The sequence below is a fragment of the Dermacentor andersoni genome, chromosome 11 (genome assembly GCF_023375885.2).
Source record: "Dermacentor andersoni chromosome 11, qqDerAnde1_hic_scaffold, whole genome shotgun sequence".
NCBI classification, from domain to species: Eukaryota; Metazoa; Arthropoda; class Arachnida; order Ixodida; family Ixodidae; genus Dermacentor; species Dermacentor andersoni.
The window spans coordinates 69,727,011-69,746,443 of record NC_092824.1 but is presented as its reverse complement, the minus strand read 5'-3'; the positions used below and the strand labels follow the sequence as shown (position 1 = coordinate 69,746,443).

The 19,433-nt window shown below is 41.6% G+C and overlaps 1 long non-coding RNA gene across 1 annotated transcript; it reads right to left on the bottom strand.

Annotated features, from left to right (window-relative positions):
* Positions 1 to 13,396: 13,396 nt before the first annotated feature.
* LOC140214108 (uncharacterized) lies at positions 13,397 to 19,324 on the bottom strand. Its single transcript, XR_011891034.1, has 2 exons — positions 14,117 to 19,324; positions 13,397 to 14,079 (listed from the first exon to the last, which is right to left on the bottom strand). It is a non-coding gene; the product is annotated as an uncharacterized lncRNA (long non-coding RNA).
* Positions 19,325 to 19,433: the final 109 nt, after the last annotated feature.

Here is a 19,433-nt window from a genome sequence, read left to right as displayed (position 1 = left end):
ATAAATCAAATATGGACAATGTTAATGTACGTAAAGTTGCTTAACACTTGTCAATTCACAGTTAATAAGATGTTCACTTGAATGCTGTTCAGCACACTTCTGACATTTATCAAAATACGTACAATGAATATCAAGTCGCAGATATCACTTGGTACTTCAAAACTAAATCAAAAACTCCCATAAATATGCCTCAGCAGCATTTTCAAAGTCGGTGACATCTTTTAAGCTAACAATAGCGTTTGGCAATTGGTTCCTCATTTCTATCGCATCCAGGAAAAATGAGTATCGATATGTATCACTGTTGGTGTGGTCCGGCTTTATGACGTAGTCGTGGTTAGTTCGCGGGTATCTTTTGCCTGGAGCATGTAGATATTTGAGCTTATCAATCTTAAGTTGATCCTGCATTATTTGATAAAGCACCTTCAGCCTATATTTTTTCCTACATACCTCAAGAAGATCGAAGTTGCAACGCTGTAACATAAGCGTGACTGATTCCTTCCTTCGGTATGTCGAACAAATAAAATGCGCCGCCAGACTCTTTCCAACTTCCTCTTAAGCGTCACTTGATGGGGACTCCAAACAACGGCTGAATATTCCAGTATCATCCTAATGAAGGCGGTGTATGCAATAAGTTTTACATTACGCGATGCACGTTCCAGTTTTTTTTTTCTAAGAAAATATAACTTTTGATAGGCAGTCATGCAGACGTTATCTATATGTTGGTTCCATGTCAATTTTGCTCATATTCCTGTATTCTCTTCAGCAAAACCACTTATATGGGGAACTGATCATGATAAGTGCTCATGAGCATGTTAAAGAACAGCCTTCAATGTCTGTCTTAGTAAAAGTGTGAAAGAACCAGGTTTGTGCATGAAAAGTTTTCCTGAGGGTGTGTGCCTTGAAGCCCGTAGTGGCAATCACAGGAAACGGGGGTGGATCCAGAGTAGCACCAAAGGGCAAGCCTTCATCGAAACAAATATGGAGGGAAGTGACTGCATGCTCAAACTTGTCAGCTTACAAGTTTGCCAAGACCAAGTGATATCAGAAGTTGATGAAGCCTACATGGTTAATGTATAACCGCTTAGGCGAAAATTATTTAGATACTTTTTATGAGGACTACATATTTACTGGAAATCTCAAAATAATTATGTTAGTGCAGAATACCTTCCACTAGTTGTGACGTCCTTGAAAGAATGAAAATGTTTGAGCTGTACTTGTGTGGTGCATGAAGTTACTTTAAAAAAAAAACAACTCAGCAATGGAAACAAAATGCAAAGAGTAGTATTCGAAATAAATTGCCACCTCTTTAGGGCTAGATGAATTCAAATAATAATAATAAGCAAATGAAGATCGGGCATACAAGATAGATGTTTCAGCTCCCACTTGAAAGCCTTGTTCACAAAGATTGTGAACAAAGCTCCAGTTGAACCAGTTCTTATTTTTCATTTTTATGGCTGGCATCTAATTTTAAACTACTTACCGTGCCTCTTTTGACCAAACCAGACAGGCTGCCATCAAACTCTTCACTACTTCAATGCAAATAATTGGAGGTTGGCAAATACATTTTTCTAATAGGAATAGTAGGTAACGAATAGTCAAACACTGATGCATACAGTTACAGCAGGCATATTTACCTTGGAATTAAGTACCATGCTTATATTGTCTAGTAAAAAAAGGACAGCTATCAAGGAAGATTAGGATTATCTTTAAGCAAAAGTAATTATACCTCATATACTTGAAGCAGATGTAGTGCTTCTGAAGAATCACGTCCAAACTGCACACACTAAAACATTAAGCTGGGATATTCAAAAGGACAAGTACATGTTTTGCTCGCCAAGTGACTTTTAGTGTGCTCAATTATGTAAAGTGTGCTATTATATGATTAATGTAATTTGCTAATGTAAAGAAAGAAGAAGCCAGGATCTCTTGCTTCATATATACGCGCTGAATCAAGAAGGTAATTAAGGAAGAAGAACACCAGAAATAAACACGAATATTTGTGTGCTTTCTGGCATAAAATAATTATCATGTAAGCCACATAACATGCTTTCCAAAGCATTCCCTACCTTAACTTACAGCTGCATCACGTGAGGGCACTTTCTAAGAACACACATGCTTCATGATCATTCACTGTGTTAGTGACTCCCACTGAAGTAGACTGAGAACATATCTGGGCATTGCATTCAATAGCTGATGGAAAGTGAAAAGACTGCTGCTTGTAGGTATTAATGAACCAAGTGAATAAGAAATATAGGTTCTCAAACTTCTAGTAGTAAGTGTGGCAGCACTTAAAAAAAAACATATTACAACTAAAAATTGCAACACATGATGAAATAACTGAAATAGCTAGGGAGAGTTTAATAGACCAATAAACAGGAAACTGCAAATTCCCAACATTTGTGAATACTTTTCTTCACATGTACTCACCTCATAAGTATGACTTCCCTTAATGCTCGAACCTCTGCCTTAATTTCATAATTCCCCATTCTGACTGCTTCGCTCATGCTGATTGACATCTAGCACAAAGGTTGACGAAAGTAGCTGAGCATGTGCATGTGTTGTGAGGCAAGCTGCCCACATCTGGTAGCCGCATGCCAATTTCTCAGAGTACATGAAAGGGAAGCCTTGAGGGTAAACCATAGAGAAGACGGACACCTTGGTTCAATGATAACTGAAAACACCAACATGGAAAATTTGGACAGCCCACAGAATCAGCAGAATTGACATAGTTCGGAAAAACTGAAAAGATGCATTATGATATTTATGTTACACAGGTTCCAGTCAAGTTGAAGATTTTCACTGTCTAATAAACTTATAAGACAATACATGACCAGCAATACTGTATGGAACCTAAACAAGTTTAATAAAGTCATCTAGAATTCAGGATGGAGAAGTGACTGAATTGAGGATGCTAAAATGGATGAGATGGAGGCAGATTGTGAAGGCAGGTCTTAAAAAATTAACATTCAACACACACTTAAGTTGGCAAAGATTGGACTCAATGTTCACGAAGAAATTGACTAAGATAATTTATTGGTATACGTACATGAGAGAGCAGCAACAATACAGCAGAGATAACTGTCATGCAAGAGGAAAGGACGTCAGTCTAAAAATTAACATTTGATCAGAAGAATGGTTATGCATGGGCTCAGGCTCATGTACAATTCTGTATGGTACGCATGATGTCAGAGCTGCATAGCATAAGGAACTGTGGCCTTAGATGCCTCGATTATGAAATGATGTGGGCCAAGAGTGGAACAAGGATAGCATCAACTGGGGGCCTCCTCCAAAAGGAGAACCGTAGGGAAACGGGGTGAGAGAGGTTTCCTACACAACAGATACAGAGTCATATGAGTCATAGTCATAGAAACCATGACCCAAGGAGCTGCACAACAAGGTATATAAATTCAAATCTCTATACAGTTAAACCTCAGTATAACGAAATTCTCGACATAACGGAGAATTTAACTTTTCATAACCTCTTCTCCATAGAACACCATGCATCTAGAGCCTAAATATAAAGAAGTGTGTTTGTGTGCAATTTCAATATAACGAAATTTCGCTTCTGCTGCAGAGGAGTGCCATTTGAGACAATCAATGGTAACTTCCGTGGACGCAGATAGTCAAATGACTGAATTATAAGCGGCTCCTTGCAAACGCACCTCTCAAACTGCGTGCAGCGCGCGACAAGAACAATAGCTTGGAGCCGCATCATGTTCCGTATAAATTAAGTCCAAGTGCGATCAGATCCTATCGCGCCCCGCGCACTTGTGCTTTAGGTGCGAGTGAAAGTGTGCGAGGGTGAGACAAGAAAGATGGTGGCTTCATAAGTGCGGCCTTCCCCGCGAGCAATGGCAAAGTGGGGAAGGAAAGCGAGCTCGCGATAACGCGATCAAGCGCGCGCGAGGGGGCGGAGTGGGGGGGGGGGGTAATTTGGCGCGCGTCTCGGCCATGACTGGCCGAGACGCGGCTGAGCGCATACGCAGCCGCGCACGCTGCTCTAGAGGTAATCTGCTGCGTGTGGAAAGAGCGGGCATGCCAGGAAGGCGTGGCACCATGTAAGCTGTTTTCCCGCACGTTTAGTATTGAAGGTTGCGCAATCTCGAGTTTTGATGGTCCGTTGGAACGAGAAGCAGACGAAGCATTCGCTCCCAGCTGCCGGCGCTTTTCATGATAGCGTTGTCGCAGTGCGACCGGGCGACGCTTTGGGGGCGGAGTGCACGCGAAAGCATGGCGTCACTCAATTCGTACCGCTGATGTAAAGATATCAACGTGGCATATGAAACCGTATCATTCATCGCTGACTCCTATATTCGTCAAAATAAAATGTTTCCTAATTCAAACTTGCTTTTTTTTATTGCCCAATAATTCGGAAAATCGCATGGCCCCTTTCCATGCAACAAAAACGATCGGCGACTGTACTCATTTGCATAACAGATCGAATTTCAATACAAGGAAATTTCTATATAACGAAGCGAATTGCCGATTTTACTTCTTTGTTATATCAAGGTCAGTGGCGTAGCTAGGTCGTCTGGCACCCGGGGCCCATAGGTCTTCTGTCACCCCCCCCCCCCCCCCCGGCTGTAGTCGAGGAAGGCGAGGACATCAACAAGTTCCTGGTGTCTTCAGACGTATATGACACCCCCCCCCCCCCCCCCCCCTCTGGCCCCTTGCACCCGGGGCCCGCGGCCCCCCGGCCCCCCCTGTTGCTGTGCCACTGATCAAGGTTTAAGTGTATAAAGAAATTGCCTGTTCTCTACACGGGGGTGGCAATGTGGGCTTGTTCGTTGATCATCATGGAACGGCATGTAGTGTAGCGCAGCAAAAACAAGAACACAAGAAGAAATGAAACACAGACACAAGCGCCTAATTATGTCTGTGTTTTCCTTTTTCCTGTGTCCTTGTTTTCGTTGCATTACACTACATGACATTCAATACTTTCACTGTCACATTCATGAGCACTGAAAACCTAGAATCAACTAATATCTTGCCTGATTTGCCATAATTAAAAAGAAAAATGTGTGTATAGTAGGTCTAATTGAGTTCTGGGGATTTTAATCGTTTCTTCTGTTAAGGCAGAGTACATGCTCAACTGCTACAATAAGTGGGAACGTAGGCAAAAACGACATTTTTGGCCCTTGCATCAATTTTATGGCATGTTGCGTGATCTAATCAAGTGGTTTCAATTTGACGAAGTTCTCGATTTAACAAAATAAAACCTCACATCCCAATAAAATTTATTAACTAGACTTACTGTACTTTATAACCAAAGTACTGTATAACTATAAGCAGCTACAGCCGCCATGAGTGGCGAGCAGAATTGAAATGAAAATGCTTTAGTCGAAACACGCTGAGCACTGCTGCTAAAGTATGCGCCACATGCATTGGGCAACTGTGGGAACCGCGGTGCCACACACAGTTATTCAAAGCAGCACATAAAAGTGCTGTGGACTCAAATTGGTTAGTAAATGCATTCGGAACCAGTCTTTCGATTACTCAATTAATATATCAGCCACACACTCGCATAGCACGGCCACGTGGCAAACGCGGCCATGCGGATGCTTCACTATGCGCGGATCGGCTTGTTGCAATATTGGGGCACTCTATGGGTGCATGTTTAAAGCACAGCGTTTTTTGCCTATCGTGTGATCGTTGCGGGTGCTCCATGGCTGAGTGTATTGCATGGTACAGAATTGGCCCCAGTACCAAAAGTACACAGGTAGGGCGGTCCGTGCAGATGAAGCGTGGACGCGAGCTCAACATAACCACGTCGTCATTATTCTGTAGCGATTATTTATGCGAAAGCGTCAAATGGCCCATTGAGCAAAAAAGCCGGCGTCTGTCGTCTCAGCGAAACAGCGCCTCAAATCCCATTGGCTGCGACCACGTCACGAGCGCGCCTCGACGAAACAGAGCAGGTGAAAGGGTACACCTGCTGTCGCTATAGTGCACCAGGTGTTGCATGAGGGGAGAGGGCATCGTCGCGATGCCCATCATCCTTGCTCTCGCAAGCCGCCGCCCGGTCCGTATCTCCCCCCTCCACTGGCTTAGCTGCTGCGCGTGCCTGCCGGCCTTGGTGGCCACTGCTGTTTCCTGGTCTCTGGTCGTGCAGCACGTCGGTGGCATGCGGTGTTGGCACTGCAGGCTGCTGCTGCTTGCTATCTCGGGCCCAATGTAGCTCTAGGGTGCATCACTTGCAGCGTAAAACTCGAAGGACTGCTCAGTGGCGTTCCATTGGGCATTAATGCTTTCGCAATCACATGCTTAGCTGTCCTCATAGGTTTTTCTTTAGTTGCCAAGTGGACGCATCATTGTTCACCATTCACAGTCTTCAATCTGTCGTCATCATTGCATTGTCATTTCAAATTAGTTGTAATATCACGCCGTTGGATGCTGCCGCCTTCACGCTGTGTAGTAGATACGCAGTCATTGCCATGCATGCACTCATCATTCCAAAGTCGTTATGCCTCAATCGTGATGACTCTAGAATTGACCCATCGTCGATCATGCCATCGTTGTCACCATCAGCATCATACTGTTGTCGGCATTCGACAGATGCATTACACAGATTAGCATTACCTTTTCAGCTTCTAGGACAGAATGCACGTGGTGATCTGCCGCAGTAATATTATGAGAGACACTTGGGCGGAACAATTGCTGGCCTCAATCGCCAAGCCTCCCTAACATCATTTATTTCAATCTCCATAATAATCCTAAATTGTGTCACAAAACTTCTACAACAAATGTCAACATGGTTGCCATAAGACCTTGTCTCTCATGAAAAACATAACTATATTGTCATGTTCACTAACTTGATCTCCTCCATTGAACTTAGTTCTTGCGTTGAATGGATGCTTCTAGCGTTTTAAATTCTGCTACTTTGTGCCACTGCCTCCTTCTCCTGAATAAGCTAACTTAATATTGATCCACATGCAATTACTAAAATTCACTGAATGCTTTCTTCATGACTAAACACAATTTGTATGTTAACAACTCCAATTCACAAATCTGTCTTTTGTCACTTCTGGCATGCCACAATGCTGAGTGTTTAGGCCCTTGATTTTTCTCATTTTAGATCTCGCAAAGAACTTAACGTAGAAAACTAAACTTTTTGTTGATGACTGTGTGTTTTGTCGTGAAACAACTAAACTCTGGCAGGTCCGTTTCTGTTCAAACAGACTAAACAAATGGCCCACTGAGTAAAAAAGCCAGCGTCTGTCGTCTCAGCGAAATGGAACCTCAAATCCCATTGGTTGTGACCACATTGCGAGCGTGCCTCTAGGGAGCAGAGCGGGTGAAAGGGTACGTCTGCCATCACTCTAGTGCGCCAGGTGTTGCGTGAGGGGAGAGGGCGCCGCCGCAATGCCACGTCATCCTTGCTCTCGCAAGCCGGTGCCCAGTCCATATCTCCCCCCCCCCCCCCCACTTGCTTAGCTGCTGCACGTGCCCAGTGGGGCAATGTCTCCACTAATGTCTCTTCGGAGTGCCATCACTAGTTTAAAACCTAATATCAGTACCCTAGCAAAAAAAACTGATAGAAATTTCTACAAGTCTCTTAGGAATATGTATAGGTTGTATGGGTCCTTCTAAGGGTGATATATATTCCTACCTGACCCATAGAACTCTTTACCAGACTGGCAGGCAGCAGATAGATCTCACTGTGCTGCCTACAAGACCAAATAGCATGATGTATCAGTCTTTTAAACCCAGGTAGAGATCATCATATGACATACAGGAATCTGATTGAGGCACTGATAAAGCATGTTAGAAATAGCACACAAGCCGGTGCCCACACGCCTGAAGAGACGTTTTTAAAATGAACTGAATATACAACCCTGAATGCATTGCCTGCCATGTGAACAGATTAACAAACACAGTTGGGATATTAGAGTATCAAATAAAAATGAAATGTGTAAACTGTGCAATTATCAAAACTTTTTACAGCTTGTATGCAGATATATTATCCTAAACATGTTTCAACATAAATTAAAGCACACGTTTTCAAAGCACAGCAGCGTTACTTAGCCTGTGAAACTACATTGGGGAAGTTGCATGAGAAAAGTATCAGTCCATCTTTGTAGCAGGCGTGCTCCAGTTCTTTTAATACAAAATTACATTTACAAATTTTGCGAGACAGATGTACAACATTTAATGCATATTCAAAACAGAATTACTGTCATCATCATCATCATCATCATATTTATGTCCACTGCAGGACGAAAGCCTCTCCCTTCGATCTCTAATTACCTCTGTCCTGCGCCAACCGATTCCAACTAGCACCCGCAAATTTCCTAATTTTGGCGCACCACCTAGACTTCTGCCATCCTCTACTGCACTTCCCTTCTCTTGGTACCCATTCTGTCACCCTAATGGTCCAACTGTTATCTAATCTGCGCATTACATGACCTGCCCAGTGCAATTTTTTTCTCTTAATGTCTATTAGAATATCATCTATACCCGTTTGCTCTCTTGTCCAAACTGCTCTCTTTCTGTCTCTTAAAGTTATACTTAGCATTCTTCGTTCCATCACTCTTTGCACGGTCCTTAACTTGTTCTCAAGCTTCTTTGTCAGTCTCCAAATCTCTGCGCCATATGTCAGCACCTGTAAAATGCACTGATTGTATACTTTCCTTTTCAATGATAATGGTAAGCTCCCAGTCAGGAGCTCACAATGTCTGCCGTATGCGATCCAGCCCATTTTTATTCTTCTGTGAATTTCCTTCTCATGGTCAGGGTTTCCTGTGATTAGTTGACCTGGGTAGACGTACACCTTCACAGACTCTAGAGGCTGACTAGCGATCTGGAATTCTTGTTCCTTTGCCCGGTTATTTATCATTATCTTTGTCTTCTGCATATTAATCTTCAGCCCCACTCTTACACTCTCCCTGTTAAGGTCCTCAATCATTTGTTGTAACTCGTCCGCAGTGTTGCTGAATAGAATAATGTCATCGGCAAACCGAATGTTGCTGAGGTGTTCGCCGTCGATCCCTACTCCTAAACCTTCCCAGTTTAATAGCTTGAATACTTCTTCCAAGCACGCAGTGAATAGCATTGCAGAGATTGTGTCTACTTGTCTGGCTCCTTTCTTCATAGGTATCTTCCTACTGTTGTAATAAAGTTTATTTACAAAAGCAAAACAAAGCACTTTCAAGACTGTGGATACTAACTGTAGCTCTAACATGTCAGGCTGAGTTTGTGAATGCCATAAATTAGACACTAGCAACGTGATTTCATTAAAGCTACTTTCTGGGCTAGTTGGTGCATACTTGATTTGAAAATTATGACAACGCTAATGCATCCATCCACAAAGGAACAAGGACAAGACACAAGCAACATGACTACAAACATGACTAGGGTTTATTTTACACTCCATTATCTAAAGAATAAGCAAGCAACTTGAGCCACATTTAAACAAACACATAAGAGGAACAACACAGACTGAAGTACCAACTTCACCATGCCCATTTGTGCTCACAGATGCTGTATAGAACACCAGGTCTAATTGGCACATGCTTTTATAATATTACAACTTCATATGAAGCTATTTTCTCTAGACTATGCACTTTTGCATTCATCCCAAAAGTGTTGTGATATGTGACAGAACACAAGTGAGCTTGAGCAAAAAGAACAAACTGGCATGGCACACTGACAAGAAGCAAGGAAACAGGACAAGCATCGCTATTGGTACAAGATCTACAGCAATATATCAGAACATGACAATACAGCAATATTATTTAAGCAAAAGTGAGTACAGATCTGAGAACTTATTCAAGTAAGAGCATGGATTTACCATTTTTAAAACCACACATTCATGAACAAAAACACCTAAACATCAGTGAACATATTGCAAAATCAGAAGACACAATTCTTCACTGGGTGCTAGTTCAACCACCGCACGTCGAAATGTGTAAAAGTGGTTTAACCTGTGTAGCCTTCAGCACGTGACAGCAAAGAAGACTATCAGAACAGGCTTCATGTATAGTGTTTGCAGTCTTTGATTAAAACCGTAATACACTGTTAAAATAAAATTTCACAGTTTGCTTGTTTCATTCAGAAAAAAGATAGTGTCTTAGTCATGCCGCCACAGTTAACGGATAAACTTGCACCAGCTACATTGAGTCAAAGGAGAAAATAAAGTGAGGAAGACAGATGCACGGTGTGAAAATGATGCTGTTGTATCAAGTAGCATAACTGCTCACTTAACATTCAGCTGCTTTCCATGCCTCTGCATACAGACTGAGAAGCTTTACCTCTTCACCATCTGCTAGTGAAGCACTGTTTGTTCACTGTGATCACCCACTCAAGGCAGTCACGTGGTTAAGTAGGGCCCTTCACTACATGTAAGGACACCGACCTGAAACTGTGCATAAGTCCTGTAAAATATTGTCATGTTTTGGCTACTGCAACTGTTCATCAGCAGCTGCGTCACTACTGCCAACATGCAGACCATGCAATTCCCCAAGCACTTAATTAACAAGCGTACAATAATGAAGAGTGGCAAATTGGGCTAGCTGGTTCATTAGGAAAACAAGAAGCTATCGCAAGAAAAAATAAACACTCTAGAATTTTGATGGCTCTGGCTTGTTTAATATATTCAAACATCAAAAAGCTGATTATTACAGAACTCCATAAAGCATGGTGCACTGTTACCAACTGTTGTTTTTTAAAGCTATAACCTGTTATAACCAGACATTCATGTACCATGGCTAAAGACATACTGTTCATCGTTGCCATGTCTTGAGCACGGGAATTAGTCTCTTTCTTAAAGGTTTCGTATTGTCCATTCAAAAATATTGTTGTCTATTTCTATAAACACATAAAGGCGCATAACTTCGCTGGGTGTTACGTAAACTAGTGGCTCCTCTCTCCTGACGCAGACTGAAAGGTGCTTTGCATGGAGAATTTCAACAGGAAATAGTTTCTTGCATTTCAGAATTATACAAGAATTCGCTCCAGTAAGAATTCTACAAATGAGAGAAAATGCACCTGAGAAGCTGACAAATGCACTGTTTTTAGTCTTTATAGTTCAAGTGTACTGGAGAGAGTGGAATGTTTGTTGGTTGACGACCATTCGGTAATATTCAGTGACACTTGTTGAGTCACAGCCACGGTTGTGGACTACAGCCTGTTTTTCACTTTCATCCAAGTTCAGGCACAGCTTTCCAGTGCCTAACGAAACTGTCTGCTGATCAGCTCCCCTCTCCTGCGCACCAAAAAAACTCACTGCTTCTGGTGAAAGATTTAAACTAGCTTTAGCTGCCTGTAACTTACAAGCAAGTACATAACATTTCAATATTTGTAAAGGAACATCATTAGCTCCACTGACCAATTTCACGAGAAGTTCATTTCCGCCTTCAAATACAAATGAACAATGCGACCAATGAGGTCCTAGTTTAGCCGCACTTTTAGGAACATGCAGGATTTCGTGTACATTCTATGCCATTGCACCCAATCCATACAAAGACTGTGCTCTCACAACAAACTCCGAGAGAAGATCAGATGATCTCATTATGGTCATCTGAAGTGACGGTGTCTAGTAGAAGTATATAGACACCCTCCACAAGCAAACTGGAATGTCTGACATACTTATCCGGCAAAAAGCTATGAAGGCATGGTAATGAATAATGAAGAACCCACCACTTCCATTCACTAGCTTTCCAGATTGTGAAGTCTGATAATCTTCGTGGTGTACGTGTGAACCAATTCGGTGGCTTGATTGCCAATAACCTCCTGTTTAAAGAGGCTAAACTTTGTTGTGAACCAATTGAAACATCTTTTCTCTTTTAAACATGATCACATTTTTATTCTTTTTAAGCTGTTGTATGGTGTTTATTTGTTCCAACAATCTTTCCTTTCTGAATCCTGGGCTTAATAGTTGATTTATATGTATTGTCTTTTGTGATAATATAAATGCATTATTTCTGACTCATTTTTTGGGCAAATGAGGAAGCTTGCTTCTCCTTGAAGCACATTACACCTATACAACACACATAGATACTGATAGACTATAGATCTGGCAAACTAATATGAATACACTATTACACTAATAAAAAGAATACACTAGTAGACTTGTACAAGCAGAATAGCACAGATACGTCCAGAATAGAACTAAAAGTAATTTTATCAGTGTATCAGTTGTATTGTTTCATAATGCAATAGAAAAAAACTGATATAATTTTTATTAGGTTGCCCTATCAGATTTTTTTTCTAGTGATCTTTCAGTGTAAATGCATATCAACTTTTTGACTAATGCTAATAACTGAACACATGGCTTTTTGTGCTGCAATTTTTCTTGGACTCCTGCTTCCCTTAAACTTATACTGTATAATATGCTTGCAAGATCAAAAAACTGGAGTATGCTTCATCAATCCGGGATATACCTACAAAAAACACAACTCTCATATTTAGTTGAAGCCATACAAAACCAACCTGTAAATTTTATTGCAGCTGCTTATTCCCATACCGTAAGCTTATCAACAAATAAAGCTTGCCTTGATTGGCCAGGCTTGTCAACAAAAAAACTTACCCATTTATTTCACAAATTCTCAATTGAAACATATGTTATTACCTCCTTGTATCTCATTGAGAATGAACTACAACCTCAAGGTACAAGTGCCAACTTGCCAAACCAATCTTTACTATTCCTGTAAAAGGCAGCCTCAGAACACACACACGCACACACATGCACACACATATATATCAATGAGCTACAAGGAGGTAATAAAAGCATGTTTCAATTGAGAATTTGTGAAATAAACAGGTAAGTTTTCTTGTTGCCTAGCCAATCAAGGCAACCTTTAATTGTTGATATGCTTGCGGTATGGGAATAAGCAGCTACAATAAAATGTACAGGTTGGTTTTGCATGGCTTCAACTAAATATGAGAGTTGTGTTTTTTGTAGGTATATCCCGGATTGATGAAGCATACTCCAGTTTTGATCTTACAAGCATATTATACAGTATAAGTTTAAGGGAAGCAGGAGTCCAAGAAAACTTGCAGCACAAGAAGCCATGTGTTCAGTTATTAGCATTACTCAAAAAGTTGATATGCATTTGCATTGGAAGATTATTAGTAATATGAATACCTATAGGTACACGGTGCTTAATAAGAACAGAGTGTTTAATTTTGTAGGTAAATGTGTTAAAAAGACTAGTCATGATGTGAAAATCTCTTCATTTTGCTTTTACCACCCCACCTTACCACCTTCTACCTTTACACACACACACACGTACGCACACACACACACACACACACACACATATACCATGGCACCCATTCCGTAACTCTAATGCTCCATACGATAGAAAATACGATAGAAAATTGGGCAAGTTGTTGAAGCTTCATGGCAGCTACTGCATGACAGATGCCGACAAAAGTAATAGAACGGGACAGGATACAGCACTATCAAGTGAAGTTTATTGAAAGAAAACAACCAATATATAACACACATCACGTGACCAACACCCGGCTCCCTAGCATATGCAGATACATACCAAAACAACCTTCACATCACCGAATGCACATGTTTTGACGGCAACACACATGTCACGGCTGATTAATCAATGTAAAAAAACAATTACTAAGGCACAATGCAACTCAGTGGCTTTACTTAGGATCTAACACGGCAACCTCGCTATCTTGCAGCGAGATGGATGGCTGGCTAACACTTAGTGAGCTTTTCTTTCTAATGTGATAAGCCTCCATTAATTCATGTGAGAGCTTTTCACACGTGTGTGAACAGCAGAATAGTACTTTCAAAAACTGGATGACGCCCAATGCTGCAACAATGCACAGAAAGGTGTGGATGCGCAAAAACCCTTAAAGAAACTATGGTACTTCCTTAGTCGAATGTTTAAGCACCTTCCAGTCTGACTGATATATATTTTGTAGGCTTCAAGAAAAAGGAATCAAATAAACAACATTTTGTGTGCAAGAGACAAATTATATGCTATATTTCACTTTGCAGTCCTCCCTGCTCAGACACCTGTTGTGAAGAATGTGCTTGTTTATTGCTTCACATATTCCCTTCAGCTTATATTTAAATGAAAACCCAATCCTCTCCTGGAACTTAGAAGCCACCTTTTTCTGTGCCACCTGTGCGGAACTTAGAAGCCACCTGTGCGACAATTAATAGAGGGGATAATGGCAACTTTGTTCCGCTCTTGCTCCTTAAGCTTCTTCCACCCTGGTTGCACCTTAAGTTCCTTAATTAACGTGTTTCAATATAAAAAAGCCACTGAAACTGAATAACCTGCCTCATTAAGCCTTGTCACCAGATTCCTTACACTTTCAAGGATAAGGTGAGGATAGCTCTTGGTTGGGGCATCTCTAATTGTGTGAGTGGCAATACTGTACTTAATAAGTTTTGAATGGCTAGACCTATAATCAAGAAGGGGCTTAGAAGTTCTCGACTGATATCCCCAGCATACGTGATCCCACATAAAAGTAAGCCTGACATAAGAAGTTGCAGCACATATTTTTTCTGGAACTTCTAAAGTGAAGTTGAAACCTTGCTATTGTTCTCTAAATAGCTTCAGTACTTCGATGACAGCTCTGCGAAAGTTATCATTTGCTCATGAAAAACAAATAATCATCCACGTATCTGAAAATTTTAAGAGCAAGCCCACTCAGGTTTTGATTATTTTCTGGTCAACATAACTTAAAATATTACTGAGCACTGGTGCAACACCAGAACCTATGCAGATGCCAGCATTCTGGACACATATTTTACCTTCCCACTAGACCAAAATTGACCTTAAATAGAAATCAAGAAGCTCCAGAAAGTTTGCAACAAGAATTTTACACCTTTCAGCAAATTCCAGCAAACCTGTTTGATTGTGTATGCAGTCCTTAACAAACTACAAGAGACGCACCTGCGGCAAAGAATTGTATAGAACTTCTGCATCTATACTAAAGCCTGCCCATTTTCCCAGATTATGCTCCTGCAGGAAGTGTACAACAGTCTGAGAGCTGGCAGCAAGGAATTGGTCGTTGATTCCCAGCATGTCAAGGTGTGTCTGCAGAAATTCTGAAACATGAAGCCATGATTTATATTCCGACACAATGGTTCTGAAATGGATTCCCTAAGCTTGTGTGTTTTGCACTGAAGAAGGCGCATAAAAGAAGACCTTTTTCCACCTTAACATCATTTGAGACTGTTGTCAAACCAAACTGATTCAACTTCGTGACAGCTCAACATTTTATGTCAGCTATATTGGTATAAATTTCATTAAAATTTATGTCAGTGGCTGACACACCCTCCTCCGGAAAAGTGCTTTCCAACATGACAACACAATGTCCTTTCTTGTCTCCAAGAAACCTCCAAGTTTCTGCCCCATACGTTAGCACAGGTAGAAGGCAATGATTCTATGCTTGATTGTACACAATTATATATATATATATATATATATATATATATACTTTGTATTCACCATCCAGGGCCAGGGATCAAGAGAAGCCAGACACCACTGACCAATTTCTGACTAAAAGAAGTAATTTTTTACCTTATACATCTTGTTTTTACTGTACATGTCCCTCACCTCCATCCAGGTTCCCAACATTTATATCTAAATAGGGTCTGTCCTGAAAGTAATGTCAATAAATTTATTGTGATGTGACTGTATGTCAGAGCGGTCTAACTGGTTGAAACTAGTAGTGACGGAATCCAGCTAAGCAGCGGTTCGTCACTCAGTGTGCTCCGAACATTGGAGAGTGTTGGACGGGCCTGTCCGTGAGAGCTGTTTTTTATTCTTGTGCAAGTGAAAATGCAGCGCTCATTAGAACAAAGATTTGCGATCAAGTTTTGTGTGAAACTTGGCAATACCGCTGCGGAAACTGTTACTATGCTCAAGATTGCTTATAAAGAACATGCCCTGTCAGATTGGCAAGTGTTTCGGTGGCACAAGGCCTTTTGGAAGGCCGGGAAGAGGGCGACGAGAAGGACTGCGCTGGATGGCCATCCACGACCGCTACGACTGACAATGTGACACGAGCGAGGGAACTGTTGAACTCAGACCAATGATTAAGTGTTCGTTTACTGGCCGACATGTTAAACGTTCCGAAAACTCAAGTTCATGAAATTGTTACAAACGATATCGGCATGCGGAAGGCATGCACAAAAATGGTTCCAAAAGTGCTCACTGACAACGAAAACTCACGCCGCGTGGAAACGTGCCAAGTAAATCTCAACATGTGCAAACGTGAGCGAAAATTTTTGGACAACGTCATTACAGAAGACGAGACTTGGGTATTTGAATATGACCTGGAGACCAAAAGGCAATCATCTGAGTGGCACACACACTCGTCCCCTCCCCAGAAGAAAGCCAGGATGAGCAAATCAAAGATCGAGATCATGCTCATCGTTTTTTTTTTTTTTTTTTACATCCATGGACTGGTTCATCATGAGTTTGAAGAACCTGGAACCACTGTGAACTCCAAATTTTATGTGGATGTCCTCGAAAGACTGAAACGCAGGGTTCAACATATCCGGCTGGACATTTCACACAACTGGAAGTTGCACCACGATAATGTGCTGGCCCACAGCGCCTTCATCGTCACTGACCACCTGGTTAAAGCAGGGGTGCCAACAATCCCCCAGCCCCCGTACAGCCCAGGCTTGGCTCCCCCCCCCCCCGACTTATTTATGTTTCCATGACTCAAAACACCCCTGAAAGGCAATCATTTTGGGACAGTGGACATGATCAAAGCAGCTAGCACCACAGCATTAAAGGCCATTCTGGAGGAGTACTACCACAACGCATTTGAGAGCTGGAAGTCTCACTGGAGCCGATGTATTGACGCAAAAGGAGAGTATTTGAAGATTTTTAAACTTTTTGTAACAACAAATTCAATAAATGATTTTTAATTGCCTTACTGACATTACTCTCAGGACAGACCCTGTACATGCACCTTGAAGGTATGTATGTGGAAAGCATTTCAACCTCTGCTTGCTTTTCTGGCATGGAATAAAATGGCCTTTTGTCTCTAAACCACTTACTTTTAAACTATTCCATTTGGTTCATTTTTCTAACTTCTCCAGAGTTGCATTCACAACTTTCATAGTTAACCGGCTCCGTTTTCATTCTTGCTTCCTAAATTATGCCCTCCTGTCATGCATAATTTGGAAGGCCTTCTGTTAGCAATGGGTATTGTATTTCAAGACTATCAGTTCAATGTTGCATGAAGAAACCTATTCTTGGAGTGAATTATTGTTCAGCTTGATATCATGATACTGCTGCATGGTTGTTATTTAGCTCTGCAAGAGAATGGTCCTGCCATCCTACCAAGAGTGCATCTCATGGGTATTACTCTCTTTCTTTTGACATTAGTTTATGAGGCTCACAGATATGTATCTGTGTCAACAATAACACCTGACATCTAATTTTGTGCAACATGCACTACATTTAATCAGATAAAAGTTGCACGTTTTGTCTCTTGGACCAGTCTGCTCAATGGTAGGAGCTCGAGACCACAAATGAGAATGGTTGGCCAAGATCTGTGGTGTATGTCCCGTGTTATGCATCTGACAAGATTTCATGGTGGCAAGAAGACATATCAGACATGATGTGATCTTTCTAATTATTGTGCACAGAGTTATCAGCATGATAATATCCTTAATGCTATAAAGAGTACCTCCAGCAAGCAGTCTATATGCTTATGCCTTTTTGCTGCTTATGGCAACAAAACCCAACATCCTTTGAAACATGCTCACTTGCTGTCGGATGCACAAAATGAAGAACGCTGCCTTCTCTAAATTTATTAGCAACAAGAAAGCCACTCTGGAAGCAATTATATACATACACAGCAACACACACTAAAACCTACAAATGGGAGAAACACACAAACTAGGCTAACAATAAAAGAAACCTGACACCAAACAAGCGTTGCACGTTACTCAAGTATGCACATTCAACCTGAGTTAGAGAGATAGATGGTCGACTCCCGCACTCCTGTGCATGCATGTGGATATGTTAAACCTCAGCTACTCTTTCTATATCACAACTATCCCCTTGTTTGTGAAATCTGGTGTACAACCGCAAGAACAATGATGGCTTGACAGGTGGTTCACCTTTCACTGAGTTCTATAAGGAGGATGCATCAACTCTTCCAGCCAATGTACACATTACCACATGAAAGCAGCAGCTTATAAACAGCACAAGACCATACAGCACAAATTATATATTTGCCACGTGTTATTAAACTTACATCATTAAAGTACATTAGAATTGGTGCTAAGGCTGGTGCACAATATATGCATATACTTTAAGCAATCAAATAATGCAGGAGCTTGGAATATGATTGACTATTCTCGGAACTGCTTTGATAATACAAAAGTCAAGGCTTTGTTTTTGGCATCACCCACTCCAATTCGTTTTCTTTTTTTTTTTCAATTGAAGCTTTGGCAAGGTTTGTGCCGTGCGCATCGACCGTGATTTTTCCTTGTTCGTGCACGGCCATGACCATAATACAAGAAAATCGCCCCAGTAACGCAGTGGTCCCTGACTACCTTCTTATATACTTTACCGCAATACATTACGTATGCTTCACCGCATATCATGACTGTATTGCGGCAAAGCTGATTTTATGGAACTGACATTATGTAACGGACCTTTTGTTCTTCTGCTGCTCGCATGAGCATAAGCTCGAAAAACCACAAAATACAGACTTGGCTTGCTGCTAGTTGATTTCTAGCTAACATTTCGAGACGTCCACGTTGTTTACAAAAAAATCGGTGAAGTTTCTCGCGCTCGGACGCGCTTCAAAAGGCAGCGTGACCACCTATAATTAGGGCAGTCATAAGCGGCAACGAAATCCACACAAGGTACATCAACTTCCACAAAGCTACTGGGCAACGCCATCAATAACTGGCACAGGGGCCACCCAGGAGCTGGCAAAAGCTGCGATGACATCCACACAAGCCACGTCGCTTTCCACAAAGCTATTGGGCAACACGATCAGTCACAGGCACAGGTGAAGTCCGCAAAACACTACATGGGCAGAACCACTACGGCCATACTCAATCACTTCGCCACAAGCTCTCACATTTAACGACATCAAACAGCTACAATCACTTCCCTACAGCCACGGACACAGGCGAAGACCGCACGGGCAGAACGGAAGCACCGATTCAGGGCTCTCGTAGCGTTCATCGCTTTAGCGCCACCTATTTAAAAATAATATACGGAGCCAAGCCAAACCATTATTTAGCGTCTATTTGGGTGAACCTAACGCTTTTGGGCCCTAAGCGTTCGAACGACCAGGGCACTATAACGCTTACCCCCCCTTTCCACTCCGTCGACCGGGTCGCAGGAACGGCGGCCTTTTCTGTACTGGATGCAAATTGAACGCAGATCGTTACATCAAGTCGTACAAAGTCGTTGCGGAAAAACAGTGCAACGATAACGAAAATACGGAGCCAATGAAGTTAAGCATGT